Source organism: Melopsittacus undulatus, chromosome 6 (assembly GCF_012275295.1).
Source record: "Melopsittacus undulatus isolate bMelUnd1 chromosome 6, bMelUnd1.mat.Z, whole genome shotgun sequence".
Lineage (NCBI taxonomy): Eukaryota > Metazoa > Chordata > Aves > Psittaciformes > Psittaculidae > Melopsittacus > Melopsittacus undulatus.
Genome location: NC_047532.1, coordinates 75,275,687 through 75,295,554, shown reverse-complemented (window position 1 = coordinate 75,295,554; position 19,868 = coordinate 75,275,687). Strand labels below are relative to the sequence as shown.

Below are 19,868 nucleotides of genomic sequence, written 5' to 3'. Positions count from 1 at the left end.
CACCGACACCGGCGTTTCCATTAGTGCTGCTGTTGGGGAGGAACACTGCGCAGTGAGCATCCTTCTGCATCTGGCTGAGCTCACAGTGTAGCAAATGTCACCGAACCCCATAAAACGCTGATTTACAAACATTAAATGCATGATTGGCTGTGTTCTTGTCAGTCATCCGGTAGCTGCTGGTTGTTTTCAGGTCACCCCAACCAAACCCGTGGTTAAATGGTGTGTACTTGTGGGAATTAGGTGCTAAAGTCAGCAACAAGCAGCCAAAGGCTGTGAGGGTTTTAAAGGCCACATTGGCAAAGAGTGACTCCCGAAGACGCCCGCTAGGAAATTAGCTCCTGGTTTGCAGTATGCAGAACATGTACACGCTCCATGATTTACTCGCTCATCTGCTCCACATTGCGCCTGTTCTCCCTCACCACTGTCCTGGCGATGTGATTGTCTCTTACAAAACAGAGGAGTGAAAATGAGCGCTGCTGCGTGGCAGAGCCGGGCCAGTACCCAGGTAAGGGCGGCTGAGCTTGGCAGGACATGGCCCCTCTGGGGGCAGCGGTGACAGCAGCACTGGGGATGGAGGGGACCCATGGGGTGGGTGCGATGGTGGCTGTGAGGACACAGGGGATGCTGCTGTGGGGATGCGATGGGCGCTTGTGGCATGGAGACACAGCCCCTTGGTGAGGGGTTGCAGTGATGGCTTTGGGGGTAAGGTAGGTGCGGTAACGGGATGTGGCTTTGGGGACCGGGGGCAGGCGTGATGGCAGCTTTAGGGGCAGCGGGGACACAGTGTTTGGATGTGATGGTGGTTTTGGGGACACAGTGCTTGGCTTGGATGGTGACTGGGGACAGGGCAGCCTCGTTGGGCAGGCTGTGCGCCGCTGTCCTTGGCTCCCCTCGGCCGGTGCCCAGCTGCGGGCCCACACGGCCCAGCAGACCCCCGGGCTCGGCCCGTGCGCGGCGCTGCACCGGCGGAGGGTGCGCGGGGCCCGGCGGGTCGGGCCGGGCCCGGCCCGTTGCCATGGCAGCAGCCAGGCGGCGCGGCGGCGCGCGCGGCCGGCGGGGTGCGGCGCGGGCCCGGAGCGTACCATGTGCGCCCGGCGGCGGGAGGCGGCGGAGGGGCCACGACGGCGGCGGCTGCTGCCCTGCTAGCTCCGGCACGGCGGGACCGGAGACCAGCAGTCCCGGCGTCAATGTAACGGCTGCGGCGGGGCGGTGGGAAGGGGGAAGGGGAGGGGGGGGAGCCGTCACTGAGTGGCATTTGCACGCCGCGCGTGGCCGCGGGGAAGGGGGGGGAGAGGGCGGAGGGCGGGCGGGAGGCGTTAAAATGGCGGCGCGCAGCCGGCCCCCGCGCTAAACCGGCCCCCGTGGTTCGCCCCGTGCCGCCGCGCGTGGCACGGTGCGGCCGCCCGCTGCCTGCTGCTGCTGCCGCTGCTGCCGCCACGCCGCCGCTGCCGCCGCTGAGGTAAGGCCGGGCCCGGCTGTGGGGCGGGCAGGGGCAGGGATGTCTGTGCCGGTGGCGGCGGCGGGGGCTCGGCGGCCGCTGGCGGTTGTCCCGGGGCTGCCGGCGCGGCTCCTTGGCGGCTCTGCGCTCCTTTGTCTGGCGGTGGCGGCCCGGCCGCGGCCCCGCTCCGGCGGCGGCGGGAGCGGCTGCGGGGGGCGGCCGGAGCGGTGCGGTGCGAGGCTGTCGGTCTTAACCCCCCCAAAACTGAGATGGAAAACCCGCTCCCAAAGTAATCCTGGCCGCCGAGCGTGCCCCGGGCGCTGCCTGCGCCGTGCAGCGCAGGGGAATGCCTGCTCGGGGCAGGGTGGAAGCGGAGCCGTGCCGCTGGAATGGGTGCGCGGAGGGGCCGGGGGGTCCTGCTTGATTTATTTTTTATTTCTTTTTTTTTTTTTTTTTTTTGGCCTCATACGAAGACATGCGCATTTGTTCAGTCTTGCCACCGCACTGGAGTCTGCCTAGAAACAAAGAACACAGCCTGGCGAAGTTGATGCTGGCTCCCAAAGTGTCTGGCTCCCCCCCCCCCCCCCCCGCCTTTTCATTGACTTATGCCATAGTTAAAAACCCCGAGGTAATTCCTTGGGTTATTCCCCAATGGCCGCGGATGGAACCCCCCCATACACAGTATCCAGCACCCCCTTTGGTCCCCTCGCCTCTGCCAGCCTGGGTTACGCGTTTGGGAAGGTGCAGCCATGCTCGCTAGGGCAAGTTGTGCCGGCCCCAGCCCCGTGGGGTGACAGCTCGCAGGAGGTGTTGCTTTCCGACGGGGAGCCACCCCCTTGCTGAATCATCCTGGAGCCATGGCCGGACGGCTCCGCTCGGGGAACACGATATTCCCCTCTCGAGCATGAGGTGGTGGCGAGGCGAGGCGCAAGGAAGAGACCTGTTTGCATTCGGCTCAGGCGCGGCGCACGCTTGCAGGGAGAGACCTTTCCCTTTCATGGCAGCCGGAGCTGCGGGTGCAGTTCGGAGCTCCCAGACGAGACGTGCGCTGCTGTAAGGAACATCCCCTGCCTTTGAGGTAGTGAAACTCCAGTCCGACTGCCTGAGCCGGCAGCTTTGGCTCCTCTGAGGACTCCTTTCTTGCACGGATGGGCTTCGTGCGAGATTACCTGGCTTGGGAATTCATGTTGGTCTTAGCAGTAATCCTGGGATACGTGTCCGTGCTGTTTGCCTAAAACTAGTTTGTGCTGTCCTGGTGAAAGTCATTACCTTTGTTACTGCAAGGAAATAATGACTTTACCTTTTTGGGTCGGATGCTGAAGTGCTGCCAGGTGTCCTGCCTTTATTCAAAGCATGCCAAAATGTATGGGAAAGGAGGGAGAGGTGGGATGAGCAATTTTGAGCTGGGGTGTATCAGGTAAGACTAAATTGCAGCAGTTGTTGGACACGTAATGAGATCCTGTAATTAGTTGTAGTCTATACCGTGCTGAAACTATCGAGTGTCTGAGCTGGAGTAGGCTGAATTAAGCTGGTTCTTGTGGGATTATGCAGAGGCAGAAGTAATGCAGTTAAAGTTTCCATACAGCAGCTTCCATGGGGTTGCAGAGATGTTTTCCCCCTCTGGGTCCTCCTTGTGGGTATTTTGCTTTTAAGGTAGTACGTGGAAGCTGCAGTGGTGCTGCTTTCCACGTTGGAGAAATGCCTTAACATGGCACAGTCCTTGGAGCTGTATTTACTAATGAAGGTCCAAATCATGCACCTCAGCTCCTGAAGGAAGGACTTGGGGGTTCAGGTTTGTGCAGGTCTGATGAATTGAAAGGACTCTGGCTTTAAAACTTCCCTGCCCCCTCGCTCTCTGTACCCCAAACATGATGTGTGCTAGTGGTCTGGTGCCCCACTCCTGCAGTGGGGCAGGGGCCCTGCGCGGCTCTGGTTTTCTGTGGGGCTGTACTCATGTGTGGCAGTCACACACAGGCAGACCCAGCAGGCTGTGCAGTTACGGTGTGTGGGCACCAGCCCTTCATCGAGTGCTAATTTCCCTTGGTGTGTGCGTGTGTGTGTGTATATATATAGACATGGTACATATTTAAATGATGTGATTTTAAAGTAGTGATGGCCCAGAAAAGTTTGAGAGCTATTTTAGAGTGTTTCTCTCTGAAAGACAATGGACTGTGCAGAAGCTTCTAGGTATTATGGGCTGTGCTTACAACAGGAGAGAGTACAGGCAGCCCTCTCAAAAGGTAGCTGAGTTTTCCTGGTTCAGCCTGTATGCAGCTCTGTGCCTATGGCAGGACTGGTTCTATCTTCCAGGTGGTTCGGGATACACTGGCAGGGGCCCAAAGCAACCCTGGTGGTCTGTAAGGAGAAATGACCCCCTCATTGCTGTAACCTTGGGGTTGCTCAGCCTCCTGCAGCATCTGCCCCAGTCAGAAGTCAGGGTGCCACATCCTGCCCACCACTGATGGGAGTGAGGGATCCCCATGGAGAAGGAGGGAGTGGATCTGGGGCTGCCCTCCCAGGGAAGGTGACTGAGCAGTGGGATGCTGGGCAGTTGTCCATCTGAGGTGTTGGGGTGTCACATCCACATAGAGGATTTAGCAGTGGGCTTTGTGCCCGGCTCCCTTTCACCAGCAGTGGTGACCTCCTCTGCTGCCTCCTTCCCTGCCGGGGAATGGCTGGCGAGAGGCTTAAATGATATTCTTAGATTTTTCCTGACCTAGAAGTTTTCTCTCGGGCTTGCCCCAGGATGAGTACTTGTGCTGCCACCAGAGAGGAGGGTTTGAGAGGCTGTTCTGTGCCTTTAAGGGAATCTCAAAGTGGGGGTTAAAAACTTGTGGCTCGAAGCGGGGGAGGTTGGATTTCATTTGCAGCACAGCTCACAAATCAGCTCTGAAGCTGGTGCAGTGGTGGAAAATGTGGTCCTGCTTCTAGCCCTTCTCTTCAGTCTCTTCCTCATCCTTGTGGAGCAAGAACAGTCTGGCAGAACACAAACCAGCACTACTCATTTTAGCCATCACTGCTTTCTGGGTTCACTTCTCCGTATGGCCATAGGAGCAGTTGTGTTGGCGCAAGGACCTGGCATGCAGGGGCAGGGCAGGATGAGGCTGGACTGCTGCTTGTATTTTAGCAACACTGCCTTATGCCAAATTAAACTGGTGGTGAAACTGCACTGCTAGTGTCTTGCAAATGGCTCTTTCTTCATGCAAACCAGGGCTTTCCTAGTCCCCACAACCTGCAGCTTAGTCAGGAGCCTGAGAGCGGAGGGAGATGTTCTTTGGCCAGTGCAGGCGCAGGTGACAATGATGAAGCCGCAGTCAGGGTTTGCTGACTGATGCCTCAGCAGACATCCCTCCTGCTGTGCTGGTGCTGAGAGCTTGGCTTTGGCAGCTCACTGTGTGACTCAGGCGTGTTGGGAAAGAGCATGCAGCCTCCAGAGGAGGCCATTCTGACCATGAGCATACTAGAAGTCACGTGTGGGCACTAAGATGAGTACTAGAAACACGAGGCTGCTTGTTTGGAGGGAGGCTGTGCACTGAAAGTGGAGTTTGCTTAGATCTGTTTCCATAGGTAGTCACAGGAGCTGTGGCTCTCTGCTGTGCTCTGAAAGCAGAGTCCAGATGTCCAACTGAAGAACAGCTGTCACTGCAGACAGATGTGGTGGCACCCTGCATTTGGGTTACCCATGTCCAGCTTCCCAGCACCTAGCAGGCAAAACATGAGGAAAGTCTTCAGGAACAGGCGAGAAATGCTCAGCTGGGGAATGGTGGCAGTGGTGGGGAGAGGATGTCTTCATTGAACACTGTGTGTTTGCTCTGAAAATCCCTTAAAAGCTCTGAAGCTCAGGCTTGCTTGATCTGCTCTTTGCCAGATGTAATACTTGAGATAGAAGCATCAGTTCAGTGTGGACAAGTTGATGCAGGAGTTGGTCATTCTTAGGTGATAGGGAGCCAGTTGCCCACGTGTTTGCTTGTTCAACTGGTTGGGGTTTTTTGGGGTGAGATTCTCTTTAATCAGTGTAGTGCAGAGCTGTGGGCAGTACGTATATCCTTCTCTAGGGCAGTGCCTGATCTATCACATGGTTTAAGCACAGACTTGTCTCTCTTGCTGAAGCACAGCCTTTAAGCTGGAGCATTTATTAGAACAAAAGACTTCGTAATTCTCTGTTCACCTTTAATGCAGCATCACAGGTACTTTGTGCCTATGTCTGCTCCTCGAACAGTTCCTCCTTGTGCCCCCTAAGCATCGAAGCTGTGTAAGTGCGTCCTTTAGGTTTGTTTTCTCTAGGTTCCTCTGTTGGGTGCAGATTGCTGCTCCATGATAGATGATTTACGTGAGTTTGTGCTTGCTATACTGTTGCAGTCAGGCATCTCTTGCTTGCTAAGCTGTTGTGTGTTGTTTTAAAAGGAGTGTATCCTCCCCTTTTTCCATGCCATCTTCCAGGGAGGATTGTCTACCCAGAGTGATGTTATCTTCCCCCATTTTAAATGGTATCAGCAGATACTTTTTCCCTTCTCCCATCCTAATGGTAAGTACCGAGCTGTCTTGGATTACTCACATGGAGCAAATCTGTGGCTTGGCCTCCAAATTACATAGCTCTACTCAGCAAGGGTGAGGTCCCCTCTCTGGAGCCCAAGTAAAGGTGCCAGGACCTTACCGTGTGTAAAAGCACATTGAGTGATACGGAGCTGAAAACCTGGTGGCCTCCAGAGCTGGGCGGTTTATGTCTGAGGGCTTCTGAATGCATAAAATCAGAGCGACTGCGTCTGTGTAATCCAATCTGCTCGTGAAAGCCTCGCAGAGGGCTGCGTGCTGCAGACATAAGCTGTGTCAATAAGAACTCTATTCACCCTGGAAAACAGCCTCGTGATCGGCTTTGACTGGCAGCTTCCGAAGGGAGGGCCTTTCCTGAGAGAGCTCCAGTTTTTTGGCGGCACTTCTGAGTGCCTTTTGGACTCCCACTTACTGTTCTTTCCTTGCCTTATGTGCCGGGAGGGTGCTGGGGCAGAGGGTGGATTTCACACAGCACTGTAATGGGAATGTGGGGGGAGGTTCCTTCCTTGCTGCGCAACCCCTCTGCCAAAGCAGCACTTAGGAACATGCGGGCTGTAGGTTGCTCTGTGAGGGGTGCACCTGGAGTGGGCTCAGGGTTCTTTCCTCTGGTACAAAACCCCTGTCCTTGGAAAAGTCTTGGGTGGTGATGGACAAAATGTGCATGCTCATGTGCTTCTTGGTTCTGCAGATGTGTGTGTTACCCAGCAGTGGTGTTGGTGCAGTTCCACTCTCAGCAATGCTGGCACAAAGCTGCACCAACAGCTGTCATTTCCTGGTAGTTACTATTGAATAAAACTCAAGTCAGAACTCTTATTCTGCTTTCTGAAGTGTTCTGCACCAGTTTTCTTGGAGGAAAAATCTGCTTGGGCTGCTAAAAATGATGCTTATGAGCTTTTCTGAAAGCAGGGTTTAATCAATATATCTGGTTCTGAGCTGCTGTTCAGTGCACTGTGTTTGTGCAAATGGCGTTTCCTGTTGCATTACAAGGGCGAGACTCGGGGTTTGCTCTGCTCAGGTCTTACCCCTTCCTCTCTGGCACTGAGTTACCAAGAAGGACACTGGACTGTCACTTTTTGGTGATTCTTTGTTCCTGCAGGTCCCTTGGTCTGTCTCTCACTTCTGTTTTAAAGCTTCAGCTCCGTGCTCAGGTGATGAGTTGAAAATGAGCTCATCTCTCTGTCTTTCTGGGTTATTCCTGTAGCTGCAAATGAAAGCTCAGTAATATAATTAGGATGTAATATGCACAAACTCAAAAAAACCCACCCCAAAACCCAGCCCAACAGAAAATGAAGTCATGCAAAGCTGTTATTTGAGAGAAATGCAATTATGCTTTGAGCCAATTGAGGCTTGACTTGATTTCCCAGGGTTTGCTGGAGATGAGGCAGTAAAACCAGAATTAACTCTTGAAATGTGCCTGTCCTGAGCCAGGAATTTGGCTGCTGAAAACCCAGGAAGCCACCCAAAACAGTGGAATCCCCTCGCAGGAGGCCCTGTGCTGTTTGCAGTGAGTCCTGCAGTCCCATTGCCTTGTCTCTCCCCAGCTGATTCCCTGCGATAAAGCCCTGACGTTGCTGCGGGAGCTTTAATACCCGTCTGTGAGTGGTTTAGGTGGGATCGGCCCCCGGGCAGAGCCGGGAGGCCAGGGATGGGGCAGGAAATGCTGGTTTCTCTGCTGCTGCTCCTGAGGCGGGGAGGCCACTGCTGGGTGATGTGGTTTTACTTCCTGTTCCCGAGCTGTTTGGGTCAGAAGTAGCGGTGTTTTTCCATATTAAGATGTTTGGCTTCATTCTGAAGGCAGCAATAAATGTCACACCATGCACAATGCGCTGCTTATGTTTCAGAGGCTCTTTATGGCTGCCTTTGACTTTTAATTTGGATGGTGAAACCTTTAGTAGTACTTTTTCTGCAGCACAGATCTGCTTTTCAAGGCAAACAAAGGTTTTATTTTCTCTTTCTGGTTTGGAAAGAGCCTTTGAATGGATGCTGGGGAGGGACTCTTCATCAGGGCCTGTAGTGAAGGGGTAGGAGGTGATGAGTTCAAACTGCAACAGGGGAAGTTCAGGTTAGATCTTGGGCAGAAGCTCTTCCCTGTGAGGGTGCTGAGGCGCTGGCACAAGGTGCCCAGAGAAGCTGTGGCTGCCCCATCCCTGGCAGTGTTCAAGGCCAGGTTGGACACAGGGGCTTGGAGCACCTGCTGCAGTGGAAGGTGTCCCTGCCTGTGGCAGGGGTTGGAGCTGGATGAGCTATAACGTCTCTTCCAACCCAAAGCAGGCTGGGGTTCTATGGAATAGCTCACAGGCCTGTAGCTGAGCAGGAGGGAGCTGGGAGGTCTGATTTGGGGACACAAGGGCACCTCAGCCTGCTTCTGCACCCCTTGGTCCCGAGGCCGTAATGCTGCATGAGTTCATTGAGGTGCTGGGACTTAGTTCATTAGCATTTGGAAAGTGATCTTTTGGTGGAAGGTCCTGGGACTGCAGGGCAGGGTGGTGCTGGTTGTGTTGTACAGGGCTGTGACACCGGGAGGGATGCATGTGGGTTGATGGACCAGTCATTACAGCGGTCCGGAAGGCTGGAATGGTGAGCTGCTGAGTGTCCCTGCCTGGCTGATGAGGAAGCCTGCCCTGTAAAGGAGACCCAGCTCATGCAGAGGAGCATCATGGCGTGCAGGGCTGCTGCTGGAGCTGTTCTCCAGAGCACTCAGAACACAGCCTGCACAGTGTCACAGTAGGCTCTGAGATCCAGAACCAGTGGAGAAGAGGGGACTGGGCTCTTCCCTGGCTGTGTGGGGCAGCAGAAACATTTCTCTTTCCCCAGACCTGGCCAAATCTCTAGATCAGTGCTGTTCACTCTTAATCAAAGCCACTTGGTTATAGGATGTCCTCCCTTGGCTACAGCCAGCAGGTCAGGATGGATGGATCTCTATATCCACACCAGATATCAATGGGATCCTTTTAAATACAGTCTGAATGCCTTAAAATAAGTAGTAATCCGTAGTGCTGGCCCAGGGGGCTTGTGTTGCACCTTCAGATATAATGGAGTTACCTCTGAGGTACAAAAAGAAATATTAGTGTGGATCCATCCATAGGGATACAGGTTGTCTGTGCTTTCTCTGTAGCCTCCAGGTGCGCCATGTGTATAGCACTTGACCTCTGGATCCACAGACTGATGCCTCGGTCCTGGGGGACCAAGCCCCCCATGAATTAGGCTTGCCTTGGGTACTCAGCAGAGCACTCAATGCCCTTCGTTAAGCACAGCCCTGGTAAGGAGCTAACGCTGGTTGTGCTCCAGGCATGGTCTGGCTGATGCAGCAGCACCTTTCACGGGGTGCTGGAGGAATCTGTGCTGCAGGTCATGTCAATAAAGCCAACCAGAGTGGGATGAATGGTGAGCCCCTGCCCTCTTGCTTACCTGCAGTGAGGTGACCCCTGTGCTGAGGCAGAGCCATTGGCAACTCCAGCTCCCAGGCTGTGCCACATGCCCTTGAGGGCATCACGAGGAGCTGAGCCTGCTGTTTCATGCCCTTCACATGTGTTTTGCAGCTGAAAGATGCTGTCTCTGTCCTCCCTGCGCTGTCCTCATTCCTCTGCTGTGTGCTTGGGCTCACGGGTGCTTGTTCTGGCTGAGGGATTGGGCAGGAATCAGGCCTGGGCCCCATAGACTGATGGAAGTGGTAGTGAAAAGAGGAGCTGGAGGATGCCCAAGGCTGAGGAGAACATCTGCATGGCTGAGACTGAGCTGGTTGCTGACAGCTTCTCCAAGTAACCAGCTAGTTCAATGAAATACTACTACAGCCCTGTACTAGTTAATAAGAGTTAATCCAGCCACTGCATAAAGCCAGGTAGCAAGGCAGATGCTTTTTACCAGCAGTAACTCCCTTCTTGAAACTAAAAGACTTGGACAGTTGAGTTGAGCTGATCCTGTGCAATGGTAATTCACTGCAAACTACATGTCAGATGACTGCCCACTGGTTCCTGCTCTGCAGGCTTTGGGAATGTTTTGCTCTTCCCAATGGAGGGACCAAGAGAGCAAATGGGAAGGCTGGAGTTGGGGACCACAGCGCAGCCAAGCACTCCAGATGTGGGGCTGCCAGGCAGGGAGGTGCAGTTTGTTTGCCATGGCGTTTGCCTTCTGTCAGTAAAATGTAGATGTGAACAGGTGTGAGAAGCTTTCAGTATGAACATTTCTGATGCTCAGCAACAGCCATGTGGCTGATAACTTGCTTGACTCATGGATTTCTTTTGAGCATCCTCAGATACTTCTTTGGCAATAGAATCCCAGACTGGTTTGTGTTGGAAGGAACCTTAATGCTCATCCAGGCTGGATGCCATTAGGATGCAGAAACTTGCTCAGAGTTGTGCAGCAGTCACCTAAAGGAAAGAAAGGAAGGCAGCATGCTTGTTAAACTAACATTACAAATGGGCTTTTTACCTGTTTTTAAAGACATCTGGTACAACACGACTGCTGAGGGAGAGAAGTCCATTATGGGGATTATTAGCCACAGGTAGCATCTTCGTGATAGGCAGAAAGTGAAGCTGATTCCAAATGGGAGTGATACAGGAAGGAAGGTAAAAACCTAAATATGCTGAATACTAGAAGAGTGAATTTAAATTCATCTAATGTCTATAATCTCTGTGTTATTAGCTGTAATCTGCTTCCAAGAAGCAGACAGACTTGCCTTTCGCTTTTCCCTCTCTCCACAGAACTGCATTAATAAGAACAGAGTGTTTCTTCTGACCTCTGCATTTAGACTCTGAGCTCCCAAGAGCACCAGTTTCTCTTCTGTATTTCTGGATAGCATCTGCAGGTAGTGAAAAGCTGCCACAAGTAAATAGCAGTGCTGGAGGCATGTTACTGCAGGACCCTCAGCAAGGCTCCAATACTGCCTGATGCCTACTGGAGAGTGGAACTGGGGCTACAGTTACTGAGTGTATGGGTGTTTTTAGGATGATCTTAAACCTGTGTGTTGCTAAAGTGGTTCTCAGTGGGGTGATCCCAGCTGGAAACCTGCAAGCTGGGAGAGGGTTTGGATGCTGTGGGTTTGGATATTCATCTTTCTGGGGCTGTACCACAGGGGAGATAAAAAGGCAGTGGTATGGGTGGACTTGATGCAGTATTGTTAACTGCATTGTGAAGATAGAAGTGAGACTGGCCTTAGGACTGTTTCCTTGAGCCTTCATTGTGGGGGGAGAGTACTGTGGCACAGCAGCAACATCCACCACTTCTGGGTGGGAGGTTCTCACAGCTGACTCCATGCATCTCCTGGTACTGAGGAGCAGAGCCTGTGCACATGGGTTTGCTTTGGTTCCTGCACGGATGTGATGCCGCTCATCCTGGAGATTCAGGCACCCAAAACAAGAGAGAGAATTAAAGCATGAGATCTGCTTGCTCCTGACCTGAATCTCCTAATCACAGCCTGGCGTAAGTGAAGGTCTTAGGCTTGGTTGAGTAGAGGGCATCTCCACGCAAGAAAATGTCTATCTGACCTCCCTGTCCCAGAATTAGAGCTTACTCATGATGAAACACAGTTGTAAGGGTTAAACCTTCCTTGTGCTGGACCTGCTGTGTGTGACTGCTTCCCTTGCTGCAGGCACCTGATGAGGGTAGGTGAGTGCTTCTGGAACTCCCCATCCCCAGGACACCTCCCCTAGGTGATAGGAGCACATCCTGGTGGGTCCAGGCCTTTTACAACTGCTCCTTCATTTGGTGGACTTGGATTAGAGCCTTAGTTGGATTTAATTTAGACTCTGTGCTTCTATTTTCTGTTCTTCAATCAGGAGGCAGCTCGTGCAGCAGGCTTGGAGCTTGCTTTTGGCTGTGGTGCCCCCCTAACCCCAAGCCGGTGGTAATCCCTCTCTTTCAGCATTGTGTTCCCTTCATTCCAGGCTGTAAGACTGCAGCAAGTGATGTACGTCCAAGTGGTTTTTTTCCATATAGGTGGCTAAGATGAAAAATCAGTTCTGGATAAAAGAAAAGGAACTTATTCCACTTTGGGTGGCTCCAGAACAAAGGAAAGGGAATTGTCAGCACATTTTTTGCATGGAGGTGAAGGGAAGTGCATTTGTTTTTTAGTGGAAAGCTACATAGTTTATTTATTAGATGAGAGGTAGAGATGCTTCAGCTGAGGGGTGGAGATGAAAAGGCAAACAAGGGGGGAGCAGGCCTTGTCTTTGTAAAGCAGTGCTTCAGGTTTGCTTTTGAACAGTCTGGAAATTCAGGTTAGTCACTGTAAAAGTGAATAAATAATGTCTGTGGAAAGCACAGCCCAGCTCACACACAGAGCAGGGAGAGACATTAAAATACTTGATAAAAGGACTTTAAAAGCACATTGGGCTCAAATCCTTGGTTGTGTAAACCGAGAGAACATCTCTGGTTTTTCTGTTACTGGAGGACCTGGCTGCTGTCTTGGTTTTCCTCTCTTCCTTCCTGTCCATTCCTCCCGTGATGTGAAAGGTGTGTCTGTGCAGCACATAGTCAAGGGCTGTTGTGGAGCTCAGAGCACTTGATCCAGAGGCTCCTCCCAGCTCGATGGGGGTTTGTTTGTACAGCTCCCATGCACCAGGAGAGCCTTGGTTCAGCATCCTGTCAGATACAGATAACGGGGGTTTGAGCATCCCCCACAAACACAACACCATGAAATGTCTTTGAGAGCCAAGAAACAGCGTGTGGTGGTTCCTAGAGGTTGAATTCACAACTCACTGCCTTGGGATAAGCTGATAACAGATTAGTTGCTAATATCTCACTTGCGTGTTGATATTTCCACTGCTGTTACTGATACGTGACTGGGGGTTGGGGTTTTTGGGTCACAGGGTGGAGTGCATGAGCCAGGTCCCACTCGGTCTTGAACCCTGTTTAAATGATGTGTTTGGGGAAGATAGGACAAGTTGTTGCCCATCTACCTCCAACCTGTGACTCCTGCATGTTGGCCACATGAGGACAACAAGGGACAGGACAAGTGTGGTGTACTAAAGAACCACAAACTAGCTCTTACTTTGAGCATACCATTGCAGTAAGTCTCTGGGCTGTGCCTGGTTAGGGTACTGTTGGAGGGAGATGTAGTAGCTGATTGAAGCCTTCCATGTTCAGTCGGTGTCTTCTGTTTCTGCTAAAGAATGAGTAAGTGCTCAAGGCCAGGTTGGACGGGGCTTGGAGCAACCTGGTCTAGTGGAAGGTGTCCCTGCCCATGGCAGGGGTTGGAACATAGGATTAACCAGGTTGGAAAAGACCTTTAAGATCATCAGGTCCAACCCGTACCCAGGACTACCAAGGCCACCACTAAACCATGTCATTGCTTTGAGGTCCCTTCCAACCCAGACTGGTTTTGTCTGTGTTAATGAGTTAATTCTCATCCTAGTAGCTGTGTGTGCAGTGCTGTGTTTTGGCTTCAGTGAGAATGATGCTGGTAACACACCAATGGTTTAGTTGTTGCTCAGCAGCACTTACCCTGATCAAGGACTGTTCAGTCTCTCATGCTCTGCCAGTGAGGTGGGGCACAAGAAGCCAGGAGGGGGCAGAGAACAGGACACCTGACCCACATTATCCAAAGGGATATTCCATACCACAAGTCATGCCCAGATATAAAGTGGGGGGAGTTACCCAGAAGGGACCAATTGCTGTTCGGGTTGGGCTGGGCATCCATCAGTGGGTGCTGAGCAATTGGATTGGGCATCACTGCTGGTTAGTGTTTGTTTTCCCTTTTAGTTTTATGTTCTCCCTCTTTGTTATCTCCCTTATCATTATTGTTATTATTATTAGCAGCATTATACTGTGCTTTAGTTATTCAGCTGTTCTTATCTCAACCTGTGGGGTTTACATTCCTTTGATTCTCTCCCCATTCCACCCAGAGTAGGGAAGCGGGGGCGTGAGTGAGCAGCTGAGGATGCTGAGCTACCAGCTGGGTTAAACCATGACACTGTTCTATTCCAGTGCTTCGATGAAGCTGGATGTATCAGATGTGGCTGTGGCTTTGATGAGAGACCAGGGCTGTATCTGAGGAAGGTTTGGGGGCTGTTGATGGAAGGTTCCTGTCCTGCTGGCTGAGCTCTAGGGTAGGGTTTACCTTGCGGAGCATAAAGCGTGTGTTCTGTGTTTGCTTTGTGGCTCTTGAGCATACGTGTGTGTTTGAAGTCCCTGCAGTTCAGAGGGAGCCTCATGAGCCTCGTGTGATCAAAAAGTCTCCTGGCTCCACAGGCTGAAGGGGAGGCTGAGCATAGACAGGCCTGTGGTGGAGTCTGTGTGTTTGCTGTGCCCTTAAGGTAAAGGATTAAGCTTGCAGAAGAGGAACGAGGTCAGGTCTAGACCAAGGAGCAGACTCTGGAATCCAGCCAAGAGTGTAAGTGAGGTTTTTCCTGTAACAGCATCCTCGATGTGGCACTTGTGTTGACTTAGCCGAAAGGAGGCTGACATCTGTAGGTCAGGCCTGATTAAAAGGGAAGGAGGGTGGAGAACAGCTCTGCAGAGTAAAGAGGATTTAGAGATAACGGTGGGAGGAGATGCCTGGCCCTGAACTTGCGAGAATTTGGTTTGGGCTTGGGAATCTCACTCTGTCTGGCAGCAGGGACCTCCTGATCCCCAGGTTCCTTGTCAGCCCCTGCAGCACTGTGGCTGCTGCTCCCTTCACCCCCACTTCATGGATGTCTTCTGACCAATCCCTTAAGCTCACTTCTGCTGCTGCACAAGGGAAGCCTTCCACACAAACCTCTGGCCCGCTGTAAAAACCCTGCCATGAGGACAGCAGCCACCCTTCACCTTGTGTGTGACAGCGTTCAGTGTGCGTGTGCTTGCTGGGTGCAGGTGAAGGGTGCTGTGCTGTGGTGCTGAGTGTTCTGTGCTTGAGGCTGCTTCAGAAGACATTTCTGTGCTCATTTTGACCTCTTGTGTCTTCCTGCCCAAATGCAGCTGTGGTGGTGGCTGAGGATGCTGGAGACTTTCTGTTTGCTGAGAGAGGAGGATGCTGGCACTTGAGAAGCTCTGTAGAGCCCCGTGTTGTGTTCAGACACCAGCTGCTGCTTCACTTCCCCACTGAGCATGTTGCTCTCTCAAGTGCTTTGTCACTGAGGATCATGTGTGGTGGGTGACCTGAGGCGCAGGGGTGAGGTGACTCCGCAAGCAGTCCTGTGAAGGAGCGTGCTGCTGCAGGAGTCAGGAATGCAACTTCTCTGTTCCTCTTCCTTAGAGTCCTTCAGGGGCTGTTCTGATTTTTCCACGATGATTCCTTTTAGTGGAAAAAGAGTTTATTTGATTAGACAAAAACTTCTGTGGTAAAAATCTGACAGAATGAAGGGCACTTGGCTTCTCCCTGAAGCAATAGTTTCAGTTTCTAAATGAAAAACTTTCCTAGCAAGATAAAAATAGAGAATTACTTTGTGGTGAAAGTACTCATTTCCCTGCTGGCTCTGCTGGGCAGCCTTCAGCCATGAGGAAGGAGAGGAATCACCCTCAGCTCTCCTGGACCCCCATCAGCCCTGGTGGCTTTCCACTGAGGCATCCAGAGCATGCTGGGGCTGTGCTTTGGCCCTCTGAATTTAAGGTATATGTGAATCTGTATGAAAACTTGATGCTTCAATGCTGCTTCCCTCCCTGTAGAACCTGTTGCACCATGAAGCACATCCAGTGGTGCATGGGTGTGAGGTTCTTCATGTTCCTGTGCTTGGTCCAGCAAAGGAGCACTGACAGCTGTGATGACTGCTCACATCAACCCTTTACTAACTATTGTACTCAGGGCAATAGTAGCATAAGCACCAGTGCCCTTACATAGAGTCCTGGGCTTCTCTTTCAGAACACTGGCAATTATTTGGTGATTTTGTAGAAAACAGATTAACTTAGCTCTCATTGTAGTCCCTAAATTCACCTCCAGCTGTGACAAGAGCCAGGATTGAAGCCTGGGTCCTCCAAAGTAAAATGCTGGTAATTACCCCACTCCGTCATGTGCCTGTACTCGGCTAACAAAGGCAGCACCTTCAGCAGACAGGCCCTGCTCACAAGTGATGCCAAGCCTTGGAGCTGCCTGCATGGCAGCCTGTGCTTGCTCAGAGCCTGCAGTCCTTGTCAGCATCTCTTTTCAGCTGCTTAACCCCTCGGTACTGCTGCCTTCCTGCAGTCGAGAGACTTCTGGCACCAGTGTGTGTTAAGTTTGAATGACAGTGTGTGTTATGGCAGTGGCTGTGGGGTCCCACCAAGGTCAGTCTACTACAAAACTCTGCTGTGCTGCCCCTGACAGGTCAGGGGACGTGCTGGACATGGCTGCTTTGCCACCTCTCCATTGGCTTGGGTTTAGAGGCTGGGGCAAGGCAGTGTGAGTGCAGAGCAGGGTGATTTCTGAGCAGGGCAGGCTGCTGTGAAGCTTCCCTGCCTGGGCACTGACTTCAGGTAGGTCACTTATACCTGGTTTTCTGTAAAGGGACAGCTTGGATTAAAATTCCTTGATGTTTGAGTCCTTTGCAGTATCATGTTGTTGCACAGTTTCAAATACCATTTTTCTTCCCTGTGCCATACCTCAGTTGGGCTGTTGCCTTGCAGTGACATAGGAGTTAGTAGACAGTGGAGAAGAGCAGTCCTTAGTCTGAGTCTAAGCATTGGTTGTAGCCTGTAGGAAAGTGTCTGCAGTTTAAAACCCATAAGGACTTATTGTCAGCCCCTGCCATCTCTCTAGATCCAGGCTGCTTCCCGAAAGCCGCACTGGCTGGTGTTGTAATCCAGAGGCTGTGTGTGCAGGCAGTGCTGGGTGCTTGAATGCAATCCTTGCACAAAACCTCATCTGTATGTAGATACCAGCACGTGAACAGTGGTGGCTGTGTGAGTGGATAAGCAGGTCAGGACCCCCTGAAAATAGAACCATATTGATGTTGTTAGCAAAAGCTGGGGAGCATGTTTTCCTTGGAAATTGTTATTCAATACTGTCCTTGGGTCCTTTTGAATTAAACATAGCGTTAAGAATTGGTTTGCTGGAATTCTGACTGCTATGGAAGATTGGATGTTGGGTGGTTGTTACGAGCAGCCAGGGAAGCAGGCATGACCCGAGCAGCCAGCAGATGCAGAGGCATTGGCAGCAGGGAAATCGAAGACAAGAGAGCCCATGGAAAAAATATGTACAAGGTAAAACTTGCACAACCAGCCCTTATGCAGCAAATAAAGCAAGGTCTTGCTGACCTTGGCAGCTGTATAGGGCAGCCTCTGCATGAGAATGACTTGTGCTTAATATGCTAGAGAAATTATTCAGGGACAAATATCCCTGTTTGCTGCAGCGCTGGGGATGCCATGTTCTCCCATCTGCACTTGCAACACGAAGCATTGCAGACAGGGCAAGAGGAGCAACTCACCCTCCTGAAGCACTTCCAGTTCTCCTTGCTGTGACCTGGAGAAGGAAATCTGGTGCTTTCCTCATGGCAAAGCTGGACCCTGCAGTGCCTCAGAGCAGGTGCCTGTGAGGGCTGGCAGTGCCAGGGTATAAAGGCAGTATGATGGGGGTCTTCCTTATTTAGTCCCTGCAGTCTGTGTCTGCTAATAGGAGGTGCGCTCGGCTCAGGGCGCAGAGGAGTGCTGTGCTCCCCATGCTGTGCTGTGCTGAGGCCCTGCAGACTGTTTAGATGCTGGTAGAGCTCTGCTTTCCCTACAGACCCATGCCAGTGCCTGCGTGCAGCTCCGGGGCAGCCTGAGCCCCCTCACCCGCTGCGCAGCGTGGGCCGGAGCTGTGGCACAGCCTGTGCATGGGGGCCCCCCCAGGCAGGGGGAACTGGGACAGATGGATGGGAACTGGCTACAGGCTCAGCTCCCCACGTCCTGGGGCCAGGCCAGGGCCTGCTCTGCGCCTGCGCATCCCTGCACTGGTGCTGCTTACTAACCCTTGCTGCTTACTACTGCTGCTCTATGTGGGGTGTCCTCTCTCAGCCCCATAAGCACCCGTGTGCAAGAGCACAGCTATCTTGAGAGTGAGATGTCTGTGTGGGGAGAGGGGCAGGGGCAGCGGGGTGTTGCTGTTGATCGTGGGAAGTGTAATTAGTGCAGGTAGAAAGTGTTAAATGTTAAATTGAAATGGGAGATGTAGAAGCAGGCGATGGATCAATTCCAAGGCTGAGATGGAATGCTCAGGCTTTCAGACAGTAACCAGATTTCCGATAAAATCTCCATTGTGTGTAATTAAAGGGGTTGAAATACAAAATCGGGTGTTAAGGGAGTGATATTTAGATGATGTTGAAAGAACAAAGATCCAGACAGAAGAGTCTTCCTGTCTGCAGGCTGAGCAGAAATGATGTAGAGCTCAGGGGCTGTACCCAACTAGTGACTGAAATCACAAGAATGATGGGAAAACTGGGAAAACCCATGCTGCAGTGCTGAGCATCTGCCTGGGTGGAGAAGAGACCATTTGGACCTGATAGCTCCCTTTAGTCTGGTAGCACTTCCAAGACCTTGGTCCATCTATGTGCACAGGCATCTACCCCGAGTCAGCCTTCCAGAGGAGTGATGACAGCCTGTTAAAGATACCACCAGTGGGAAGCTCTGTCACAGAGAACACTTCCCAAGAGTTAAAACTGCTCCTTAATCAACGGCCACCACCTTTCAGTGATATCCCAGCTAGTCAGTGAAGAGCCAAGACACGCAACTGATGTTTTGTTAAGGAGTAGAGTGGAGTTAAGGAGAGAAGTAAGGTTGGGCTCAGCACTGCTGCCAGTGGGATGCATGGGATGTCCTAAGGCATTTCCAGGACATTTCTTTGAAGGTCCTGGTTTTCCCTTGCTCTTTAATCCATAAAGAAATAAGTAGAAAAGGCTCCAGAGACGCAGCTCCCCAGTTTAACTGGCCTGTGAGCAACAACACCAAACAAGGTTTGCTCTAAGGGCAGCACCAGGCTTTGCTCTTCCAGTCAGCTTGATTTTTCTGATGCTTGGAGGCTGTAGGAAGCATCCATTCCCCAAACACGTGTCTTTGCTCTCATCCCTGAAGGGATAACTCAGAATATGGGACAGACGTAGTATTTACTGTGGGCACTCCACCTGTCAAGGTAACATTACCATGGGGTGGAGGGTAAAAACCACTTCTTTGCCAAGTGAGATGAATGGACGGGCTCATAGCTCTGGGCTAACCTTGTCCTGTACTTGTCATGGGATTCTCTGGGAAGACATAGCTGTGAGGCTCTCCGGAGCCTTGGAAGGTGCCTGTTTGAAGAGTAAGTTCTCCTTTTGGTGTATAATCCCTGTGGCAGCCTCTGCTGTGTGGGTTCAATGCTGCTGGTAACATAAGCCCTCCTGGGGGTAACTACCCCTTGGACGTGCCCTGTGACTGGGGTGGTTACTGCAAGCCCTGCCTTACCCATGGTGGCTGAGCAGGGCTCTTGGGGAGTGAAGTGAGGAGCAAGCAGGGAGCTCTCTGCACAGGAAACTCTTGGCCCTTCTATCTAATGGTCTCTGCAGTTTCCACCATGGTGTAGCTGAGGGAGCCTAAGCTTTGGAGAAGTGCCTTTGTGCTGCAGCCTGTAGAAGAGCCGCTCCATTAACAAAGCCTGAACGGGGGTTAGTTATGTTGCAGTCAGGGTTGTGGGTGAGACTTGCTGCATCGAGCTCCAGAAAGGGTTGGGAACTGTGGCATTTGAGCCCAGACCAGTCTGAGATTCTATGGGCAGTGAGCAGTCAAACCACAGCAGGCTCAGGAAGTTCCCAGAATTAAACAGTGGGAAACTGGAGTGTGTTTGGATGGGAGATGGTGCATGTTTGCCTTGGGTACTCTTGGGCACCTGTGGGTGCTGCTAGCGCCTTGTCTCCAGCTGGAATGGGGAGGTCATTCCTCTGTTCCTACTGCTCAGGGTCCTTGTCCTCTCTGCTATCACCTGCCTGTGGATAGGAGCAGGGGAAAGACTCACAGGCCATGTACCACTGTGGAACATCGTGTT

The 19,868-nt window shown here is 52.0% G+C and overlaps 1 protein-coding gene across 5 annotated transcripts in view; it reads left to right on the top strand.

Annotated features, from left to right (window-relative positions):
* Nucleotides 1–1,103: 1,103 nt before the first annotated feature.
* Nucleotides 1,104–19,868, top strand: part of MBNL3 (muscleblind like splicing regulator 3) — a 75,809-nt gene continuing 57,044 nt past the window's right edge. For 3 of the 5 annotated variants that reach the window (XR_004549666.1, XM_034063530.1, XM_034063528.1), the window contains exon 1: nucleotides 1,104–1,189. The gene's annotated coding sequence lies outside the window, so the exon portion shown is untranslated. Of the gene's footprint in view, nucleotides 1,190–1,441; nucleotides 1,460–7,475; nucleotides 7,494–19,868 lie in introns of those variants that run through there. The other 2 variants (XM_034063529.1, XM_031048225.2) reach the window with 2 other exon arrangements.